This window comes from Suncus etruscus, chromosome 1 (genome assembly GCF_024139225.1).
Source record: "Suncus etruscus isolate mSunEtr1 chromosome 1, mSunEtr1.pri.cur, whole genome shotgun sequence".
Classification (NCBI taxonomy): domain Eukaryota; kingdom Metazoa; phylum Chordata; class Mammalia; order Eulipotyphla; family Soricidae; genus Suncus; species Suncus etruscus.
This window is the reverse complement of record NC_064848.1, coordinates 180,320,984-180,346,778: the sequence shown is the minus strand read 5'-3', so window position 1 is coordinate 180,346,778 and position 25,795 is coordinate 180,320,984.

The window sequence follows — 25,795 nt, the reverse complement described above, 5'->3', positions numbered from 1 at the left end:
AATGAATAGGAATAAATCAAATTAAAAGCTTAGACACAAAAATAAAATTCAAGCTATAATAAAAAGACATCATGTTGAATGAGAGAAAATATTTACATGTGTTATATAAGATAAAGACTACTATCCAAAATCTGTAGGGAACTCAAAAAACTCACCAATTAAAAATTCAATAACGTTTTCAAAAATGAGGCTAAGACATGAATAGTTTTTCCAAAAAAAACCATACATATTAATAAATACACATTAATACATACTTATCATAACCCATTATTAGGAAAATGCAAATTAATTCAGAATTGAGATATCATGTCACACCAGTAAGAATGGCACATATCCAAAAATCTGAAAACAGCCAGTTTTCAGTCAGAATTGTGGTGTGAATGTCATCTGGTTCAACTTCTAAGGAAAGCAATATTAAAATCTCTAAAAATAGGAATAGAAATCTAATAGACCAACTTTGTGGCTTCTATCCCCCATATATGTGTATATATTTACACACACATATATACACTATGCAGCCCTAGTGAAGAACAAAATGATGCAATTTGCTGAAACATATATGGATTTAAAGGATACTATACTCAGTGAAGTTAAAATGAAAGTTATAGATATAGAATGATATCTATTATCATTTATAGAATTTAAAAATACACAGTGAGGTATCAGCAAAAGGCCAATGGCAACACACTGGAATAAATGATTCATACAACTGAATTTGGGCTATATGGGTGTTGAATAGAAAAGACATTGAACTCTTTAGGAGAGAAAGGTAGGTACATGCGTATAAGGTGATCTTGGAACCATCCATAGGAAGTCATGATGAACAGTGTTGTAGATCACAGAATATCATTTAAAAAGAAGAGTCGACACTAGATATAATAGTAAGAGGAAGAAGGATATAAAATTTCAAGAAAAGGGAATCAGAAGAAATCCACATTTTTTATGTAATTTCTTTTGATAAATCTCTGTGTGTTCTCCAGGGGCTGGAGCGATAGCACAGCAATAGGGCATTTGCCTTGCATGCAGCTGACCCAGGATGAAATTTAGTTCAATCTCCCAGCATCCCATATGGTTCCCCCAAGCCAGGAGCGATTTCTGAGTGCATAGCCAGGAGTAACCTCTGAGCATCTCTTAGTGTGGACCAAAAAAATCCAAAAAAGTTTTTTTTCTGTGTGTTCTCTATTTACCATTTTAATCCAAAAATTAAATTGTTGGTGTAATATTTAAGTAATTTTGGAAACATAATAATTTCTTAAACTAAATTCTTCACAATATTTATGATTAAGCTGTGTTGACTATATTTTGATTCATAAAATATTATTTTTAAAGTTGAAGTGATACAATTGGTTAAGCCTTTTAAAGAGTTGATAAATGAGAAATATGATAAATCTAAGAAGAAAGTGTTTTAAATACACATAAGTTTTGTTCACTCTAAAAGGAAAAAGTTCAAGTTAGAAATTAATTGAACTTTACAATGAATCACTTATGCCATTACTAAAATATTTTTCCTTATTTTATGTATAATATGACTATGCAGTCAGTTAGGAGTGATAATATAGATCCCATTTCATAGGAAGAAACATTTTTTTTTCTATTAATGTTCTGTCCCTACTTAAATTAGATCAGAAAATGATCACCTAAGACATCACAGGGAGTTGAGAAGGCCTTTGATTTTGGAACTTCTTAAAGATGAGATGGAGTCCCTTTCCCTATTTGTAAAATTTGGACAAAAATGATTCATAGAGAAGCAGCCAAAGATAAATTAATCCTGTTTATGTAAAAAGACAAAGATACTGGTTAATAGAATATTTTAAGTGATGCTTTTAAATGTTTTAGATGTGTCCCTGGTAACACTAAAGATTAATTTATCACTTGTGTTTATATAGCTCATTATGTGCATTCGAATGAATTATTCAAGTTCAGCAATTATCTTATGTCATTCACCAATAAACTGTACAATAGCATGTACTAATTATTTACCAAACAACTAGCACACATTGGCTGAAGCTGAACAAAATGCTTATTTTCCAATAATCCAGACACCAGATTTTAGCACTGAACATTGATAGTTTCCCAGACTGTCAAGATTATGTATCTATATACAATACCTCACTGAAGATAACTTCTACTTATTTTATCTTTATTGGAATCTCTATCACTGAGAAATAGACACCCCAAATTAAAATTTCAAATATTAACTGTAATGATTTATGTTAACACACTTTGGCAGAAAACTCAGAGATAATTTTGTTTTCTAGATACATTAAAATATATCAGTATTGTGCTGATCAATGATTATTTTAAGAAGATACAGTGGACATAGCAAGTGGAACTATTGCAAGATTACGTTTCTGGTCAAAAGTCTTGGTAAAGCAAAATTTATAATTCTGATGATGTGCTGCAAATATAGATAACTATGTTAAATAGCCACCAAATACGACAAAACTTTATTCTGAAGTTATCCTTTGCTCCCCAACAAGCTTATATTCCAATCACAACTCTAATTAGGCTCATTAGAAATATTGAGCAGGTGTGGGGGCATCATATAATTGCTAACCACCCCACACGTGATGGGATCTCAACTCAAAAGAATGATGAAGGGGCCTTAATGCATATTAATGCTTTTAATTGCAGTTTACTCACTCATTAGCAAAGGAATCATTTTGTTGGATACTCTATAGAATTTTAATATGAATGTAAAAATAATACTCCTTTTCAACAGCTCATAGTTTACTGAGAGAAGTAAATGCATAAGATTATAAAAATAAGACAGTTGGTAGTAAAATTTACAAGGAACAAATGGCAAGAGTGACTGAGGAATTATTCACAATGTTTACCAAGATAGAAACAAATTAAATTATATATTATATATACATTTTATATAATTGTATATTATATAAAATGTCTGGTTTGGGGGCCACACCCAACAATGTTTAGGGATTACTCCTGGCTCTGTGCTTAAAAATCTTTCTTGACAGTCTTGTGAAAAACATATGGGGTGCCAGGGATTGAACCCTGGTTGACCACATGCAAGGCAAATGCCCTACCTTCAGTGCTATCACTTTGGCCTCAAGAAACAAGTTATATTAAGAGGGAGGGTGGTACTGAAAGTTCAATTTGAACTGATTTACTGAATAGTAAAATTGATTCTTTTCTCTTGTTCATTCAACAGGGATAAAGAGTGAAAAATTATGGCAATTGGAATTTAATCATGTAAGGTTAAAAATCAACTACTATTTATATTTGTAAATTTAACTAAACTCATGACTTTTGGAATTCAATTTCTCCAGACACAAAATAAATAGTATACTAATACAAATTCATTTTTTTTTTTTTTTTTTTTTTTTGGTTTTTGGGCCACACCCGGTAACGCTCAGGGGTTACTCCTGGCTATGTGCTCAGAAGTTGCTCCTGGCTTGGGGGACCATATGGGACACCGGGGGATCGAACCGCGGTCTGTCCAAGGCTAGCGCAAGCAAGGCAGGCGCACCTTACCTTTAGCGCCACCGCCCGGCCCCATACAAATTCATTTTAATAATGATATGAAATAATGTCTAACTACATAGTATATTAAACCATCTTAATGACAATATAAATAATATAAAAATAAAGCAGTAATACTACTATTACTACTAACCTTTTTGAGAATTTCAATTAAGTCAACTATCAAACTAAGCACGTCAATAGCACAAACTTTAGTATATACTAATACCCTGTAAGTCTTATTTTCTACATTTTAAATGACTTAATATTAGTTTATCTGCTCAAAAAATAAAAATAAAATTAAGTCCACACATATTGAGTATTTCCAAATGTCTGATACTCTTTAAACCATTAATAAGTTAATTTTTAGATCTAAAAGATAGTACTTATTACTTTTACTATAAACAGTAGTACCTTAGAATGTCACTATCTGAAGGTAGGGACTTTAAATATATAATTAAATTAAAATAAGGTTCTGAGTGTATACTTCAATTTAATCTACCTAATATTCTTATATAAAAAAGTGGAAACTTGGGGCTCGATTAATTTTACTGGTATTAAGATGCTTGTCTTGTATCCTGCCAGTTCCAATTGGCACACAATCAGGGCCACAATCAGGGATCACTCCTTACCAGAAAACCAGGAATAGACATTAGTTACTGCCAAATGTAATACAAACTATAACCCCTTTCAATTTTTAATGGTATATGCACACAGAGAATAAATTCTGATTGATTAGTGAGAATTAAGTCATCTGCAAGTTAAGGCAGAAGCTCAACAGATATCAAACCTGAGCACACCTTTCTATGGGATTTCAAATAGCACTGAGATAATTAATTTCTGTTTTTTGTTCTAAACACTTGGTGGTAATTTGTCTTATCCTTCACTAACCATTATGTCAGTTTATTAAACAATGGTTAAAATAATTTCAGTATACACAGATACACATGCAGAGTAGTGCCAAGCAACTGGATTTCAAATTCTAGAACCATATCCGTATCATTAAAACATGGAGACTTGATAGAACATGGTTAAATATGGGCCCCAAATAACTCATTCATAGTATGATGGAGCCAGGAACAAAGTCTCTGATATTTCTCCTTTCTTAATGTAAAAGAATTTTCATGCTTACTCAGAAGTCAATTTGGCTAAAAGCTGCATTTCACTCACTTTCAAATTTCTCAACAATGAGGATTGAGGATAGGCCAGTTTTGACACATACATATAGTCTACTAAGTTAATTTACACGGATGAAATGTGGAAATTTTTACAAAGTAGCTCTGTAGTCACTTAAGTCATTAGTGTCATGCTCTTCTCCAACTTCTAACTTGCCCCTGGTAAGCAATATATCATAGACATCTCTAAAATATCAATTTAGACGCAAATTTTGTTTGTCATGCTGATGTTGAAAACCTTTTAGTGCCTTCAATAGCTACCAGAAGAACCATTAGAATAAATGCCCTAAATTATAAAAAGTTTCTCAGAGACTTAGTACATTCAATTTTGTGACAGTAAGATTGGAAGTATCCATCTGGATGGGTATAGCTAGTACTATGACTTAAGTTGCAGCTGCTTCTTTTGGAAAACATTTCTTTAAAATTTCTACTTCAGTAAGACCACAGTGGGATAAGTCCCATATACCTAAGTTATGGGAAAGAAGAGATCTTGCAGATTCCAAACTAAATGAGATTCCATTTCAAAATGTTAATAATTAATTTTTCCCTTTTAAAACTATTTTCTTTAGTGCAGAATTTAATGCAATAATACTAAAAAAGCTATAACATCCTTTCATGGAGGAAGCCAATTAGATTCCTTAACATAAAAATACCAAGCTTAAACATTTAGACAAAGTATCATATTATAAACCCTTAATAGTTTGCTTTCTAGGTCATCTAACAGGTAAAGAGCTTACTCAGAACAGTTTTAAACTAAACATAATTAGGGGGTGCAGAGAGGTAGCACAGCAGTAGGGCGTTTGCCCTGTACACAGAAGGATGTTGGTTCAAATCCCAGCATCCTATATAGTCCCCGAGCCTGCCGGGGGCAATTACTGAGTGCAGAGCCAGGAGTAACCCCGAGCACTGATGGGTGTGACCCAAAACCAAAATAAGTAAGTAAGTAAATAAATAAATAAATAAATAAATAAACTAAACATACTTAATCTTATTAAAATGAGCAAAATTAAATGTAAGATTACTTATTTTTATCTTTTGGATATCATCTTAGTACAATTTTGGATTAGGATATAATTATTTATATATTCATTGTAGTTATTATATATTTGCTATACTTGAAACTGTGTCAAAACATCAAACTCATAATATTTCAAGTATTTGTTATACCAATTTTAAAATAGATTATTTCAGCTTTGAAGATAAGAACAAAGCACTTCAGTCACAGGCTTTACATATAGAGAATCCAGTATATGTATAAATCTAACATACATATTTATCTTGCAAATATTAAGTGGCCATTATATATCCATCTACTTCGTCATCTGTCCATTCTCTATCTTCTCTATCATATCCCACAATGTCATGCTGAGTGCTGGCCCTTGGCTAAGGACTATATTAAAAACTGGTTTGCAAACAATTAACATACTTTTTTTTAAAGAAGTATGAAAAACAAACCAGAAAAATATTACTATGGGTAGGTTCCTTGCCTTGTACACAATCAATCTGGGTCCCTTGCACTACAATATATAAACTTATATTTAATATATGTATATATAAATGATCTATATAAAATCCCCTGTGCCTATCAGAAAGGATTCTTGAATGCAGAGTCAGAAGTAACTCAGGATAGTTAAATATTTTGATTACCTTAAAAAAAAAAAAAAAAAAAAGAAGTAACTCAGGAGAAGAGTTGTATGTGGTACAAAAAGCAAAACAAGGAGACACAAGAAAAATTGTAGTAATATAGACAACATTGCACCTATATAATAACAGAAATAATTTTCTTTCGTGTGTTTAACTTTGTCTTATAATGCTTTGCTAATATGCACTATTATATCTTTATTTTTGTTTTGATGTTATTACAATAGTGTAATAAATTACAGTTTTGTACTACATTTTCACCACCACCAAGAATCCAAAACTCTACAGTCATCCTTTTTTTTTTTTTTTTTTTTTTTTTTGGTTTTTGGGCCACACCCGGTAACGCTCAGGGGTTACTCCTGGCTATGCGCTCAGAAGTCGCTCCTGGCTTGGGGGACCATATGGGACGCCGGGGGATCGAACCGCGGTCCGTCTCCTAGGCTAGCGCAGGTAAGGCAGGCACCTTACCTCCAGCGCCACCGCCCGGCCCCCTACAGTCATCCTTATGTCACTTATATTTATGCTTTTTCTCTCTCTGTATCTGCCTTTATCAAAAACTAATTGGTATTCTATATTTTATAATCAAATGTCAAGGGTTTGTCATCATTTAGTACTGGCTCTTTTTTGTTTCGTATATAGAACCCATAACTAAGATTAACCAATATTTTTGAGTGTGAGCAACAGCCAATTGTACTCAGAGATTATTTCCTGGCTCTTTACTCAAAAAAAACCCTCCTGGCAAGGTAGGATAACCTGTTCTTACATCCATTTGTTCCCAGTTTCCTCGTTGTCAGGATATCATATTAGAGCTGGCAGATGTTGGTGTTCGAGCAGTATTCAAGGTGTCCCAGATGGGATTTGGTTCCTGTAGCTGTTGTGAAGAACTGTGTCGTTTCTATGTCTGGAATTCAGGGTTCAAGGCTGGACGTTCGGTGACTAATCTCCTGGAGTCTAAGATGGGTCCACATGACATATTTTCAAGGTGGGAGATTCCCCTGTATTGTAAATAAGTATGAGTTCTTATCCCTAGTAGATAAGCTCTTGTTTATATACATGAGATTTCCCCTTTTTGAGCGTGCCTTGGCAGGAAGAAATGGTGCTTCTACCTCACTAACTAACGAAAAGGCAAAATCAGACTTGTCACACTTTGGGCTGTGCAAAAGCCAAGAACGTGATCTACAGATGACTGGCTGATAGAACCATGATCGGGCAGTATGTATTCTGGGACCAACAAGAAAGCCCTAGTCTAGGGTTTGTCCTACGACCTGCGCAACAACCATGATCTCTAATTCCAGAGACCTGACAGAGGCAATTGCAACTGAATGAGTCTTCTGGAAACATAACGAAAGACGATATCCCAGGCTCCATCCGAGGTTCAGTGCAAGGGCCAAGACCACCAACCACAGAAGACAGACTAAAATGATCCTGAGAAAACAGAACTTCTAAAATCACAAAGAAAGACTTCATCATAAGTTCCACTCCCTGACCTGTGCAGAGACTGAGATCTCTAGATATAGAGGTCTGATTTTATCATCCAGATCGGAGCAGAAGGCTTCCATACACCACAAAAGCACCAAGGGGAGAGTAAATGAACTTGAAAGGAGTCTATAGATAATCCCATGACAATATATTCCAAGGGTGGAGAAACCCTGTATCTCTTAGGCCAAGGAGATTACCTTTTCGAATGACCCTAATATTTACTGTGCCTATGCAGGAGGAAAAAAAAAGAAAGAGAAAGAAAGAAGGAAGAAGGAAGAAAGGAAGGAAGGAAGGAAGGAAGGAAGGAAGGAAGGAAGGAAGGAAGGAGGGAGGAAGAAAGAAAGAAAGAAAGAAAGAAAGAAAGAAAGAAAGAAAGAAAGAAAGAAAGAAAGAAAGAAAAGAAAGAAGAAAGAAAGAAAGAAAAGAAAGAAAAGAAAGAAAGAAAGAAAGAAAGAGAAAGAAAGAAAGAAAGAAAGAAAGAAAAGAAAGAAAAAAAAGAAAGAAGAAAAAAAGAAAAAGAAAGAAAGAAAGAGAAAGAAAGAAAGAGAGAAAGAAAGAAAAAAAAGAAAGAAAGGAAGAAAGAGAGAGAAAGAGAGAAAGAAAGAAAGAAAGAGGAAGGAAGAAAGGAAGGAAGAAAGAAAGAAAGAAAGAAGAAAGAAAAAGAAAGGAAGAAAGAAAAGAAAGAAAGAAAAAGAAGAAAAAGGAAGGCAGGAAGACAAAAAGCACAAAATAATCTTTTTTTGTTTATCTAGTTTTTGTCGATTTCTTTGTTTTGGGGTGAATATTGAAGTACTTGTCTACTTTTTATTTGTATATTTACTTTTTCTCCTTTTCTTCTTTTTTGCGCTCTTTCATGTTTTTTTTTTTTTATCTCAAGACCATGGCAATTATGTGGTGCATATCTTTATTGCTGCAGTGCTCACTGAATATCTTATTTGATACTTCTTTTTGAACTATTGTGGTGTTTCACCTTCTTTTTTCCCCTTCATCTCTCAAACCGAGGATGAGAGCCTCTAGAAGGACTCTGCCCATTGTCAGTGTAGTTGATTTTTACCCCATTTTATTACTTTTCTCTTCCTCAAACAAAACCACATAACTTGAACTATCTAGTCCCGCCTCCCAATTAGAGGGGGAAGTAATGGAGGTACCAAGACCAAACACTTAGAAGATCACTAAGTAGTAAACTAGACACAAAGGGGACCACTCATTCTAGTAGCCCCTGGGGTGAGGGTAGAGTATATGGGAGGCAGGATGGAAATGGAGGTGTAGGGAGGACAATTCGGTGATGGGAATTCCCCTGATTCAATGTTAATATGTACCTGGAATATTACTGTGAATGATATGTAAGCCACTATGATTAAAATAAAAATTATATTAAAAAATCCTCCTAGCAGGGCTAGGGTAGGGGGACAATATTGGGTGGCAGGATTGAATCCAGAGATTATTCACTCTTTGTCATTGTATATTTTTGTTTAACACCATGTCCTCCATTTTATTTAAATTGTTGCAAACTTCAATATTTCATTCTCAATTTTCATTATATTTATAAAATATTGCATTTTTATACATGTATTTTTATCTTTTGTTGGAAATGTATATTGTTCCATTTCTTAACTATTGAATTAATGCTACAATTAATATAGTTGTGCATATATCTCTTCCAGTTAGTTTTTTTTTTTTGTAGATGTCAGGAAGTATAATCTCTGGGTCAAAACAACAATTATATTAACATTATATTCTGTAACATTCATTTGACAATGCACTCTTAGTACCATTAACTTAAATTGGAATATATCCAACTCAATTATTTCCTTGCAATGGAGGTTCTTTGCTAGTCCCATTTTGTCCTTCCTAACTTGCCATGTTGTCAAAAAGCAGCCAATTAAGAATTTATTCTTTTTATTTTCTCTTTGTCCCATAATGCTGCTAGTATGCCAGAAAAATTTGTATATAAATGTTCTGTATCTCTATTCAGGTCATAGGTTCTATCCAGAATGTCTAGCTGTGGTCTGTCTAGATGTTATTTGAATTCTTCTTGCTATTTTGCCTGAAGATGGATTCAGTGCCCTTCTCTCTTTTGCTATAGTATATATTCTTATTAATATCTTTATTTAAACACCTTGATTACAAATATGATTGTAGTTAGGTTTCAGTCATGCAAAGAACATCCCTCTTCACCAGAGCAACATTCCCATCACCAAAGTGTCTTTTTTAAGTAAACTCCCATACATCATACAGGATGTAGGGATTATTGGTGTTTGAGAGAGAACCTTGAAAGTGTGGTAGAGGGACATTGATTCTATGGTACTGGGTGTTTGTTGGAGCACTACATACCTAAAACTTTATTATTTATATTATTTATTTTACATTAAAACAACTCAAATACTTTTTAAAAAAGAATGTGTTTATCAAAAAAATAACTGCTCTCTACTAGTTAAATAAGTACTTTAAAAAGCCTATTTATAGGGAAATGTTTGTTTATATATTATATGGTCTATTGTTATTTTAATCTGCCCACCTTTCTATATACTTATCACTATTTTGCTTTTCTATCTTGATAAAAATATAGAATAATATTAGACTTTAATATCAGGTCTGAAACTATAAGGTATATAAAAAGAAAACATTGGCAAATTACCCCATCACATTGATACTAAAGTCATCTTCAAGGAGGAAACACCAGTGTCCAAGAAAGTTGAAACAAAGATGTACAAATCGATTACACTCAGAAGCTTCTGCACTTCAGATAAAACAATGACTAGGATAAAAAGGTCACCCACAAAATGGGAGAAACTTTTCATCAATATCTAGGATATATAAGTTATAAACAGAAATTAATAAGAAAAATAAATCTAGCCCCACCCCAAAATGGGGAGAAGAAATGAACAGACATTTCCTCAAAGAAGAAATACAGATGGCCAAAAAACATATTAAAAAGTTCCCCACATAACTAATCACCAGGAAGATGCAAATCAAAAAAATATGAGTTATCATCTAATACCACAGAGACTTGCACACATTACAAAGAAGAACTAGTCCTGGTGTGGATGTGAGGAAGAAAGAAACTCTCATTCACTGCTGTTGGGAATGCTGTGTAATCCAGTGTTTCTGGAAAACAATATGGATATTCCTCAAAAAACTGGAAATTAAGCTCCCATATGATCCACTACTTCTAGGGGAGAAGGAAGAGAAGGAGGAGAAGAGAAAAAAGAGAAATGAAGAGTATTCTTGACAGGAAGTTACACTTGTTAAGGGTGGTGTACATTTGATGACTGAAACCCAACTACAAACATTTTTGTAACTATGATGCTTAAATAAATTATATATATGACAAGACATGAAAACAAAATGTGAATAGTTTCATGACTAGGTGTTTATACTATTACTATAATAAATGTAACATTACTTGGTGTATATTGAGTTAAAGACTGTATTATGAAAATTAAAAAAATAAAATAAATCAAATCAAGATATTGGATAAATATTATAGTATACTTGCCTTGCACATGGCCATCCTGCTTTAAATCCCTGACAACTCATATAATCTCCTGAGCACCAATGTCAAAAGTAAGATCTGAAAACTACTAGGTGTGGTCCAAAAATTGAAACATTAAAACATGTTTAAAACCCCCAAACTTTGGGGCCGGTGAGGTGGCGCTAGAGGTAAGGTGTCTGCTTGGCAAGCGCTAGCCAAGGAAGGACCGCGGTCCAATCCCTCGGTGTTCCATATGGTGCCCCCAAGCCAGGGGCAATTTCTGAGCTCTTAGCCAGTAGTAACCCCTGAACATCAAACGGGTGTGGCCCAAAAACAAAACAAAACAAAACAACCTAAACTTTAAATTCCATACATTTTTTAAAGAAATAATATTATTTCAAATCAAAACTTCCACTTTCATTTTTCTTTACTGACCCATAAAAAGGGTGTTTGAGTATTTTTGTGTAAGTGTGCATGTGTGTGCATCTGTGTGTGAGAGAGAGAGAGAAAAGAAGAGGAAAGTGAAATCTTCAAGAGAATCATGATGTAATCTAGCTCTGGGTCCTAAAAATAAAATAAAAAATTCATGGAAAAGAATTGAATAGAGGTGTTTGAGGAATGCTTTTATGTCTCATTGTTGAAATGACTGTCTAAGGTTAATCCAATCACCTGGAAAGAGTACTCCTGATCTTCATTTTTGGCCAGTACTGCAACACATTCTTGAAACTCTATCCTCGGGAGCACACATAATGAATGAGGCTAGAAGCTGTGTTTCAATGCTTGAAACATAGTTGAGTGTTGAGCTCCTGGTTTCTCCAACTGATGTCTTCAAAGAGACACCTTGTTATGAAAAATGTGTACTTCCTGCCAAACTGATTGATGTTACAAGAGAAAAGAACCCTCTGTAACAGACTACCTGTGAATCCTGCAACAGAGACATTAGGAATTCTGACCTTTGATTTCCTAACTATTCAAAGTAAGCAGGTTATATTAAAAAAAAAAAAGTGCCTTAGTATTCTAAGTATATGGCCATATCTTAGCTGACCTACATTATGAATGACATTCAATCTATTCTTATGCAAGATAAATATCTGGTAAATGCAAGAAAGGCTTCAGGGATAAGAAACCTCATTACTGTTTTCAGAACTATCACACAGATAATAATCCTGTAGACAACAATTCTTTCTGTTGGTATTGGGTAAAGTGGCATCATCACATGACACAGAATAGAATTGGGAGGAAGCTCTCTTATGACACATACACAGAAACAAATCTCATTCTATGGGAAGGCTCCACTTTCATTACCTCTTCTAAACTTAACTAGGTCCCAAATGTACCACCTCATAATATATTCTCTCCATGGGTAAGATTTCAATATAATCTTGATTTGAGAGCGAACTATTCAATCTAAACTATAAATGTTTTAGTAATTCTAAACTAACTTAAAGAAACAATCACAAAATTCACAATTAGTCCCAAAATGATTTTCAGAAACTTTAAAGAGAGCAGATTATCAGTAAGGTTTCATGTCAGAAGAGTAAAGGGAGAAAATTAAGAAAATGTGTAGTGTGCAAATGATAGTGAACAATGTGTAATGATGGCACACCCTTGTGCAATTAATTAAAATACTGAGAAATAGTATATCAAAGAATAGCTAATGTATTATTCACTTGGTTACCAAAAGTTGGGAGAAGGAGATGTTGAGAATTGGTGTGCTCTTTATTTTCTTTTCTTTTGTGGTGATAGGGATCAACTCCAAGGCCTCAGAGATACAAAGCAGAACTTGACTAATGAACAACATCCATAGGCTCTAGCTAAAACCATTTTAAAATATATTCAATTAGTTCATGTATAACTTTGAAGGCTTATGACCTAGTTAAGTGATATTATGTGATATGTGTCCATTCTTATATATAAATTTCCTATACATTAATGAACCTAACTTGCTTATAAATTTTCTTTTTTTTTTAAATTTTATTTTATTGAAATCATTGTGATCTACAAATTTTCTCATTGTTGAATATCAGATATACATGAGTCAGGGCCGTTCCTACCACCACTGTTGACCTCCCTCCGCCAATGAACCTTCTTAATTATAACTACAGATTTCCTTGTTATCTATTCTTAGAATTTTCTTATTCTCTTACATAGTTCTCCTACACACATGTATAAATGCAATAAGGTAATAAACTCTATGTATAATAGTTACAAATAATAAAGCAAATGTCCAGAGCAGGTATAAATATATGTATATATACTTATTTTTTTATTTTTTTTTTTTTTGTTTTTGTTTTGTTTTTGGCGGTGCTCAGGGGTTACTCCTGGCTGTCTGCTCAGAAATAGCTACTGGCAGGCACGGGGGACCATATGGGACACCGGGATTTGACCAACCACCTTTGGTCCTGGATCGGCTGCTTGCAAGGCAAACGCCGCTGTGCTATCTCTCCGGGCCCGTATATATACTTATTATAACTAGAGGAAGTGTATTTGTGAAAATATTTTGGACCCTAGTATTTTGTTTTTGTTTATGTTTTTGCGCCACATCCGGTGGTGCTCAGGAGTTACTCCTGGTAGGCTCAGGGGGACCATACAGGATGCTGGAGATTGAACACGGGTTGGCCACATCCAAGGCAAACATCCCACCAACTGTGTTATTTGTTCTGGTCCTTTTTGGGCCCTATTCTAATTATATTGTCTTCATAGGAATATGACAGAAATCTGGCAGAGCAGAAAAATAATTGTCTATACATTATAAAATTAATATAGGATGAGCACATAATTATTTATTTTCTAATTATAAATTAAGAAACATTTAGTAAATTACCTTTAATCTAATTTTATTAGTAAATGACTTATTTTTTTCTCTGACAAGCCACCACATTCAAAAATTAAGGACTTGTACAATTGATTATTCATTAGTTCTTGGAAGTGGCTTGTAATAGCAATCTAAGTGATCTAATGCTATTACCTAGACGACTTGCCTTGTGTTTACACAATGTTTTATTCAACAGAGACAAGGATCTAGACTGAAGGAAGATTGTTTAAGTTAGTACCTTGCCACTTAGATCAACCATTGATCTCTGTCCTTCACTCTACTCAACAAACATATTTAAATAAAGGAATTCTACATGCAAGTTCTTGTTTCATCACTATTCTTTTTAGTAGTCAGACTCCACTTAGCCTCTTGTCAACAGAAAACCTACCCTTATTCTCCATCTACCTGAAACAGTTAATGTTAATAGAACATGTATATCAACAGATGGGAGAGTTAAGAGTCTGAAGTCTGACTTGCATAATACATTAATACAAGATGAGTATAGGGTGTGATAAAATGGAGTATAAGTCATCTCTTGAAAATTTCTTTTCATAGTTATAAAAAGTAAAAATGGGTATTTACAAATGTGGCACTGTAGTAAGATCTACTTTAAAATATTCAACTTGTATTATTAAAAAACACAGTCCTATCTTTTTGTTTCTTTGTTTTTTTGGGGGGTCAGACCCGACCTCGCTCAGGGGTTACTCCTTGCTCTGTGCTCAGAAATCGCTCTTGGCAGTCTCTGGGGACCATATAGGATGTTGGAAATCAAACCCAGATACATCCTGAATCGGCTGCTTGCAAGGCAAACACCCTACCTCTGTGCTCTTTCTCCAGCCCCAGGCATATCTTTTTCTAAACCTTAATTCTACTCTTTCTGGCCATTCCTAGAAAGTTATTCATCAGGTGTTTTTCTTTTCTTTTCTTTTCTTTCCTTTTCTTTTCTTTTCTTTTCTTTTCTTTTATTAATAATTTTTTTTGACCAAAGTGGATTACAAATCTTTCACAGTAATATTTTAGGTATATAGTAATGTTGAATCAGGGGTATTTCCAACACCAATGTAGTCTTCCCTCCACCTCTGTTCTCAGCATGCATCCCATATCCTCCTCCTTTGCCCCCTTACCTGCTAGTATAGATGGTCCCCTCTGTGTCTAGCTTGTTGTAGATTGGGTATTGATTCTGTTGTCGTTGGCTTTGGATTTAGTGTTTAAGTCAGATCAATTTTATTTCTGAGGTGCTTCCATATCCTCCATATTGTACTAGTTTCTAGAGAAGTAAAATTAAAAAAGTTCAACAAAATCACACAGATTAAAAAAAAAGAAATGTTTTATGTATGACAAAGAAATAATGAGCATATGACTATTTTTCATCATTACAGCTTAATATAAAACTGGAGGATAAATAGAGTAACTAAGCACTAAAATAAGAACTAACATATACACTTTCATTCCTACCCTCTCTACTGCTTTTTGTTTTAGAAAGTAGTATTTGTATAACCTTTCATGATTTATGGTTTAGTTTATCAGGGAAAGAGAGTGTTTGAAGGGCAATGAACTTGATTATACTCTTTATGCTGAGTCAGTAGTCAATGGAGTCATGCTATTACACCAAAGATCATATCAGCCATTGCTGAATTTTAAAAGTTTTGCTAATGATTTTAAAAGATGTCCAAGTTTTTTTTTCCTTTTGCTGCCCCCCTTCTTTATTTCCCTTCCCTTCATCATTTTTGTACTTTCTTCCCTCCCTCTGGCCTCCTCTTTTTAAGTTTTATAGTGGGTGGCAGGTAAAATTTAACTTGCTGAATATAGTTATCAGAATGATATGCCTGCAGTATTGAAAATTAATATAACAATACTGAAAGGAATTTCTAGAAGAAAATAAAAGAACAATAACCAAATTTGTTAGATAAAATTGCTAGGTGACAGTAAAATGTGAAATTAAGAGTTAACATAAAGTCTAGTTATAGGATAATTCAATAACTAATTTATTCTTATAGTTAAGGGGACTCATCATGACTATGTGTTATATAATTTTTGATCAAAATGATAGGCAGGAAGGAGCCAGTCAGAATAAGAAAAAAATAGCATTATTAGTTGATGGAATATCAAATCCAAAGACATCAAAAACATTTAAGAGGAGGAAGATCATTCCTGTGGCTAGTATAGCATACAAACAAGTTTGACAGAAGTGATGAAAATGGTTATCCAAGAGTGATATAAAATAATTTAAGTGTTTTTCATATCTTAGGCAAAAAAGGAAGCTCTGAAGGTTTCTAATCATAAGACTGGCAAGAGTGACTTTCTATTTCACTTCCTTTTAAACTTGCATTGTATGACTAAAACTCAATCATAAACAACTTTTCAACTGTGAAAAAATGTATTTTGAACAATCCATATTCATAATGATTAAATGAAGTAAGTAAAATTATAAAAATAAACTTACTTGAACCCAAATCTACACAAAAATTTTGACATAGATTAGAAGAATGACACTCTATAATTTTAACAAGTTTCTGGTAACAGTGAACTGTTTCACAGTCAATCTTTGGAATAAAGATATTCTAAAAGATCACTGTTTATGAACAATAAATTTTGAGGAAGAACAAACAAAAAGACTAGATTAGAGTTTCATCTTCTGTTTCCAGTGTTAAACTACAATGAACCTAGACTGCTGTGTTGTGGTGAGACAGGTAGGAAGATGGAGTCTGTTTTATGCTCTTGAGCTGTCAATACAGTATTAATCATAGTATGACAGTTCTCATCAATTAGTCTAATCAACAATATAGTACCCAGAGACAATGCCCTCATCCTACCCCCTGCAGGCTTTAATGCTTGTAAGGAAGACAAAACTTTAAGAAAAGAAAACAAACAGAAGAAAAACCTTAAATTTTAATCACATAATCCTATGTATCCACTTTGGCACTTTCATAAATAGAGAAGTAAATGGTTAGCCCAACCTCTCTTCTTTTTAGATTAGGGGGCATTTGTTTACTTGCACTGGTGCATTACAGTTAAATTTAATATTATATAACCTATAACTCATTGTGCACTTTTTTATATATTAAAATCTTTATTTAAACACATTTATTACATCATTGTGCACTCTTTACAGTAAAGTTAGCATTGGGTTTTACTTTCTTTACAACTCCCACATGACAGTTCCAAAATAAGAAGCAAGAAAATGGATAGGACCCAGATATTTAGAATGGACTTGACTATTCCCAGAATAGGTTTTTTGTAATCATGAATATTCCAACCCTCTTTTACTAAACCTCCAAAACTAGTTCACCCAGACCCCTAAGGGCACTTCTCCTCTCTGAGCTGCTTATATTTTATTTCTCAAACATGTTCTTTAACTTTGCAGTAAACAGTTTTTGCATTTTGCCTCATATTATTTTTTTGTATAAGAACCTGAAGGTAACACTTTCCCCTGAACAAGGTGGATGAAATAATTACTTTTAGAATATGTGAAAAAGTGAAGTTAACATAGATTTCTCAAGAATGGTTAGAGAGAGAAGAGAGGAGGAAGAAAAAATAAGAATTGATGAAAAATTCTAAAACTTTGGCCTGAAGAATTATGTAAAATTTGGTGTTATTTTATAATGAATAGAGCTAGAGAAATAGCTCAGTGGGTATAATGTATGTTTTGCTGTAGGCCTAGATTCAGTCCCTGGTAGTACATTGTACCCTGAACATCTCCAAAAACTATCCTTGAGCATCACTGATTGTGGTCCCAAATCTATAAAATTACAGAAAGAAAGGGATTTGGTACAAAAATAGGACTACCAGAATTATTTAAACATTGTCAATTCTAACATTTAATGCAAAATTTAAATGAGAAATTGCAAAGAATGTCTTAAAATATATTATATCAATACTTTGCATGTTAAAAGATACAAATGATATTTATTATGTCATTTTGTCATCAAACAATAAAATACTTTATCAATAATTTTAATATGAAATTAAAAATTATAAAAATTGGTACCTTAAATTCATATTAACATTGGAAACATCAAAGATTATATAGTCATGCTCAAAGGAAATAGTAATATGATAGACATTAGTAAAACAGTAAAATTGCAGTATTAATTGAACTCAAATGATTAAATCTAGACATTCATTTTAAGCTATAAGTTGAACAAAATTAAAAATAAAATTGTTTACATATAAAATGTGTTATCACAATTATTTTTATTTCCTATTTATAAACAAAGTTTGGCACTCTATTTTTAAATCAAGTTTTATTAATGACATAGGAAATTCAAATTACAGAGAAAATTACAATCCATCCAATTAAATGCCAGTAGCTTTGTAGCTTCTAGTTAAGTCACAGATATACATTAAGTTCCATCTTGAGAGTCTCTATTTGAAGATGCTGATATTTCCTGCAGTTTGAAATAAGAAATATTCTAGAGCAATCATAAAGACCTGAGTCTTTTATAGGGATTGACAGAAAGTCTGCTAACAACATTGGGCATGATAATTTGTTTGGTAGAAGAACTTGCCTAGCAGAAAGGAGCTGACAGAGGCACCTCATCTTATGCTTTATACAGTAAAACCATACTAACTGCTAGCCAAATCTTGGCCATTAACATCCCAATCATCTGAAATAGGTATAGCAGGAAGACATTTGATAGAGTTATTATTTGAAAATCATTAAATCATGCCAGTAGTTAGAAGAAGACTGTAGATCAAGTTATGAGTAAAAACTCTTTGAGAACAGAATACAGAGCACAAAATATACAGAAGCCACCTTTTGGACTTTTTTGAAAGAATCTTTAAAATTATAGAATAAAAGTAAGAATTTCTCCTTATATTTAAACATAAAACATAATATTTTGTTGATTCATAGGTAAACATTATTTTGGGAGATATATATGATAGTTCTGCTCACTTAGAATAAAATCCTCACTATGTAATATGTTTTATAGATTTTAAAGCAAATGAAACTTTCTATTACTAATTAATTCTGTATAACTCATTGCATTCACTATCTTGTATTTTAAAGAGATTTCATCCCTGATAGAATTTTTTATAATTACTTTATTTAAGTCCATGTTTACAAAGTTGTAAACATAATTTTCTGTCATAGAATATACACCATCCTTCACTAGAGCAATTTCCCTGCCACCAATGTCCCCATTTTGCCTCCCGCCTCTTAGAATTTTATCCCTTGTCACCATTTAAGCCTCAATAAATTTTGAAGGATTAATGAAATTCAAAAAACACCATCTCATTTTACCTAAATGTAAATATTTACTGCTAAAAATTCAGAGTTTAGGGCAAGTCAACTGGTTAGCTCAGGAGTGCTGGTACTCCTGCATTCAGAGATTTACAAATTTTTAGTGTGGAATCAGGAATAGAGTAAGGTTGGTTTTGTACAAAATCTTCTCTTTCCATTTTAGAAACTTTGAGGTTTTCTGGGACAGCTTTTAATAATATTCCTCAGTGCACAAAGAGGAGAAGAGTGAAACAAATACTTGATCATTTTAAATCATCTTGAATATTCTATCATTTCTCAAAAAGATCTTCCACAAAATTCTACACAACTCACCTCACTAATATTCAAATTACTCAGGAAATATGAATAAAATCTTCTGCTATGGTCTCTTCAATTTGATCTTTTAATACTTAAGGATCTTTTTTCTAATGCCTATAATCTAGAGAACCTATCTATCTGCTAATCTGTGTGGAATTATGTCATCTAAACTTATCAACAACTTGTTTTCTTATTCATTTTTATTTTACATTTCAGCCACATGTATGACAAACATTGGAGAGAAGTATGATTATGTTCAAGAAAATGTAAAAATTATTTTTTACAGTTGTGCCAAAGGCAAAATATTAGGCTATAGTTTCAATAATAAGGTATTTCATAGTTTGTCATTTTCCCCTGAAGCATGGATTTTCCCTCAGAAAAGAGAGAACAGACTGCTCCACACTCTTCATAGTTTTACATTGCTCACTGATTAATAATATCAGATGTACCAAGTCTATCTACTTTTTGCATTTCAATACACTTTTGGGTCTCACTAAATTCCACCTGTTAGCAAACGTGCTCCCAAGTCAAACACTGTGAACATTTAGACAATGCCAGTAAAAGCAGCTGTGGAACTAGTTGAGATTGGCACCAACTCTAAAGCTGACAGCAGCCACGCTGATACAGTCTTGTGTCTACTGAGCCAATTCTCTGTGCTCTCTTGCTGGCATAACGGAAATGCCAAATCTGGCCATGTGCATCCAAGTTCTGTTCACTTGCTGCTAGGTTAACATAGTGATATTAACATCTGAACTATACCATATGCTTTGCTTTGCTTTTACATAGAATTCTGCACCCAACTGTTAGAATTTTCAAGTTGACTTTCTTTTCCCTTTACACTAAAGGCAATATATAAGTTTCCATTTCACAACAGCCTTCAAATTAACATGCAAGTACATTTTCTATTTCACAACTGTCTTCAAAGTGACAGGCAGAGCCAATTTTCCATTTCATAACTGCCTTTAAATTCACATGGGCCAAATTTCAAGAACCACCTCTTAACTCCCTGTGTGGCACTAGAGAGTTCAGTCAACTAACAGACAAGACAACCATCAGACAAACCATCAAGTTTGTTTGCTCACAGAGATTATGGTTAGAACTTACAGATAATTCAGACAAAATGATTTGCTTGAGATAACTACAACATAAAACATATTTTTATTGTTATTGTTGCTTCTTTGTTTTGTTTGTCAACCAATGTTGCTCAATAAGATAAAATAATAATAATTGTGGCAGCAGCATAATTGTGGCATACAACACTTCACTAATGCAGAGGAGTCTTAGGTGAACTTGAAGAAATACTAGTAATTGAATCATATTTATCAAAAAAGCCTTCTAATACAAAATAGTGCTAAAATGATGTACCACTTAGAAAACACAATAGGTAACTAATTTCTAAAAACATTTTTGTTTATACAAATGTTGCAGTGGGGTTACAAAGAGAGCACAGCAAGTGAAACACTTGCCTTGAATCCAGCCAACCTGGATTGGTCCATAGAACTACATATGGTCCCCAGAACGAGCCAAAAATCATCTCTGAGTACAGAACCAGGAGTAAACCCTTAGGGCAGCCAGCTGTGACCCAAAAACAAAATAAATATTTCAAGGAATTTCTTTGGGGAATGACTGTTACTGTGAACTTTATGTAGACTCTCTCTCAGAACTATTCTTTATCTTAGCCCTTTCCATAAATTATAAAACATGCTATTCAAACATCAACTATGACCTGTCACAGACTTTTTCTTCTTCACAGCCCTACTCTCTGGTTTTGTTTAAAGTATCATATTATTTTTAGATATGGTTGTGACTTTATTAAATGTGGCATTTTTTCATGAATATATGACCTTCTTGGTCATATCTGAAAAAGGGAATTAATTTCTCATTGGATCACTTTCAACTTTGATGTGACCCTACTAAATGTATAGTTATGACTACCTTTTTTCTTTTCAGCATCACATTAGAGAGGTTAAGGTCACCTACCTCACATGATGCTGCTATTTCTCCCCAATACAAAATAAAATGTATTTAATTTTTACTAAGTGTGTTGTGGGTGGTGGGAAGGGGTGAATTAAATAGCTATGTTCTTACCCTCTCAAATTATTTCTCTTCTTTTTCATCTCAAATATACTTTGTTTCAACTTCCAGGTTCCAGATTAATAAATAAGACTTTACTTACTTTTTTATATTAAATTATATGAGGAATTCTACATACAAACATAAATAATATTGATATGGTATGATAAAGAACTTGAAAAAAAAGTGGATTTAAGATGGTGAGGTGTACAAAAATTCAAAATTACTTTCTTCAAGTGACACAGAAAAACTATATGTATACATTGATTCATTTGCTATAAATTGACTGATTATCATGCAAATAAAATTTCTTTGAAAAAGGATAAATAATATCAATGTTACAGGTAGAAGAGTCATAAGTGGTGTTTTGTTAAGATATCAACCTTTGTGTTTCCTCAAAAAAGACATAGAAACCTGAAAATACATTCATCAATCTTTACTTATAATTGTATGATTAATTCTGTAGAAGATTTAGAAAAACCTGAAAAAGATAAGACAAAAAAATTCTTGTGCAAGCTAGAAGATAACTGTTATCAAACAGAATATTATGTATGTGAGAAAATACTAATCAATACATTTAAATGACTCATATTTTGAAATAGTAATCATATTCCCTACACTATAATCAGCTGTATAAAGTCAAATAAAAACAGGTCTTACATGAATATTCAAATGAAAGGTATCAATTACTTGTGAATTTTGTATAATCAGAAATGGATTTATTTAATGGGTGTGAATTAAACTTATAAAATTATAAAACAATTGTTTCTTTTTTGGGGGGGTTCATACCTGGCAGAGCTCAGGGGTTACTTCTGGCTCTATGCTCAGAAATCACTCCTGGCAGGCTCGGGGGACCATATGGGATGTCGGGATTCGAACCACTGTCCTTCTGCATGCATGGCAAATGTCTTACCTCCATGCTATCTCTCTGACCCCAACAATTGTGTCTTCAATGTAGTACATTAAGGCATTAATTAATGAATTGAAAGCATTATTTTTACTTCTTAAATTTTTAAAATGGCTTCCCAGCAATGGTGCTAAGTTATCACCAGAGCCACTGTGAATAATATTTAGCAATGGCGCTGTGGATATCATTATTTAATGCTCCTGACTGCTAGTGTTACTCAAACTATATAGAATTGGACTACACAAGGACTGCACATTGTGGTATTTTGAGGGAGCGCAAATGAAGTAAAGAGATAATCTCAGTCCCTCCTATAAGCTAGGCATGTGTTCTTCCACCTGACTATCTTTTCAAACTAATAATTTTTACTTTTAAATATTTCAAAGTTATTATATATTTAATATGTTTTCATATTTAGAATAATAAATAATAACATGTGTATAGGAAGTAAAGAGAAAAAATTAAAAGTATGCAAAGTACATTGAGCTCTTGAAAAGGCAGGCAGAATTTCTCCAATAATAGTTTGTAATTTGTAATTACCTCAAAGTTCATAGACATTTTTTTTTTTTTGGTTTTTGGTACTCACCCTACTGAATATTACTCCTGGCTCTATGTTCAGGAGTTAACTCCTGGCAGGTTTGGGGCTCCATATGGGATGCCATGAATCAAACCTGGGTTGGCCACAATCAAGGCAAACACCCTACCTGCTGTGCTATTGCTCCAAAGTTCCTAGATATTTTAATATGCTAAATAAGCAGAGAGTGGACAATATTTAAAATAAAAATTGGTAAATCAAAAGAGAGTTGGAACCAATTTATATATAGGAAATATTAGGAGTGATTAAGGAGTCTGAGACAAATATCAATCTTTGACTGACTAGGGGAAAGGATAAAAGGAATGTTAAATCAGGCTAGAAATGCTAAGTGGGTCATGCTATTGGCTTCTGAGTAGTCCCTCAGATATTCCATGCATATCTGATTCATATAAAGAAAAGGTTCATTTGAGTTAAGTATTTTTCAGTAAAAACGGCACTGCCAAGATGTTTCTATGTAAATTAAACTATCACACTATAAAACTAGACCATGACTAGATAGGGAGTCAATATAGATATTATCTCTTTTGAATTGCTTGAGGACTCTATTTTATTGCTACTAAATATGGAGCTCAGATATACTCCTTGATATACCTGGCCTCACCAATTATCAGTTTCAGAACAACTTTCTAGAATCTGATGTTGCCCTTGGTAAAATTGAATAAAGGGACTGTACTGCCAGGAACACCAGGATAGCCTATACTTTTTTTTTCCTCTTTCTCTCTGTTGTAATGTAATAATTTTCAGGTCCAAAGTGTCAGTTACTTGAAAATGTAGCTCAGAAATATTTCTACTGTTGTTATTAAGTCTTGGCTGTTCCAGAATAGTTAGATATGTGGTGTTTTATCTCCCAGTGCCAAACCTTGATGTCATAGCTAAATCTTGCTGAAAAAATGCTTTGTAACTATTCACCTCTTCTGCACCCTCTAGATCATAAATATGTATGGGTAATCCATCATGTTCTGACTGGACTTGATCTTCTTGTTCTTCTCACTGTAATTAGTGAGGAAAAGTTTTATTCACTTTAGTACCTCAAGTAGAGAAGCAATATGATGAGGTATTTTTTTGGGGGTGGGTTAAATATAGTTAACAGTGGTTTTTCCTTAGTTTTCATCAGCATATTTATTTCTATTCACTTACACATCCTAGTTCTTTAGGGCACCTTGATGGTTATAGCAGGAAAGAGGTCAGAAAATTCTTGTTGAAGTAACATTTTATAATAAACATCCCTTATCATACTAATTCTGATTCTTCCCCAGGAAACAACATTATTTGTCTGAGAATCCTGGTTTATGCTATTTATTACAGATTAAAACAAATCCTTCAGAAAGAGTTATTGAACAACTAATAATTTGTTCCTTTATTTCTTAATTTCTCATGATAATTAACATCCCCTTGTTAACACATCCTTAAAGATATGCATATCAATAATTCATCTCTCAAAAAAAAACAACAGTTCATCTTTCTGAAGAATGTCTTATCTCACCATACAGCAGAGTCCCACCCACATATGCATTAATTTATATCTGAGGAAGACATGGCCATAACCCTCAAGACATTTGTGATCTCTGGGGTAAACAAAATCTGAATAAATATTTATGAACATCATGAACCAGTATAGAAATCTAGGCCATAACACTAACATATTTTGAAGAACTGTGGATATAATTCCTACTGAAACATACAGCAAACACAATTTTAATGTATTACTTTTACTTATGCCAAACAGATCATCTAGTCTAAAGAAAGTGCAGAGAATAGAGTCAGGAAATTTTGAGTGTTCCTAATTGGATCGAGAAATAATTTGCCCTTCCCCCATTTTTGCAGATACTTCCAAATTGAAAATTATTCCACCTCCACAAAAATGAAAGCCATCACAGGTCTTCTTGTCTCAGCAACTTTTGCTGGGATGTTGGCCAGAAATGAGTAATATTAGATCCTGCATTTTACCTTATAAGAAAAATTATAAGACTCAATAAAAACCTTCCCTGAAGAACAAAATTATCATATTTCAACTACAATCTGTTATTGTATTGTTTTCTAAGAGAGAAGATTAAAATTCAAGGACTTCTTAGTTCTATATTATTTTTTACATTGATCTCTTTCATTATGCAATTTGTGACTTACCTAATATGAGAAAAAAATGTTGAGTTTGGACCTCATATATGGCCTTTGTATGATGAGAATCAAGTGAAACACTTTTAAATGCCACTATATATTAAACCCCCTAGGAATTTATTACCTTTCAAAAATAGTATTTAAATTTCTCAATACATCTAAAATAAAACAGGATAAATGACCATAGTTAAATTATTTTATTCTAAAATTATTAAATTAACTCAGTGAAATAAAATGGAAGGGGAAGAAGAGTAAAAGATGGAACTTTGCCATTCATTATCCTTTAAGGTGAAAAAGTCTTGGCATTTTCTGAGTCACAAAGCCAGTGAAATTATGTTCCTTTGAATCAAATTATTTAAGTTTCCCATTCTATTCTCTATATGAATCTTCAATGTAGTGGCTACTGTGTTCAGACACTATTCTAAGGACATTAAAAATATTAACTTTTTTGACCTTTATAACTATCCTAATAAATATCCATTTAAGAATTTCCATTTT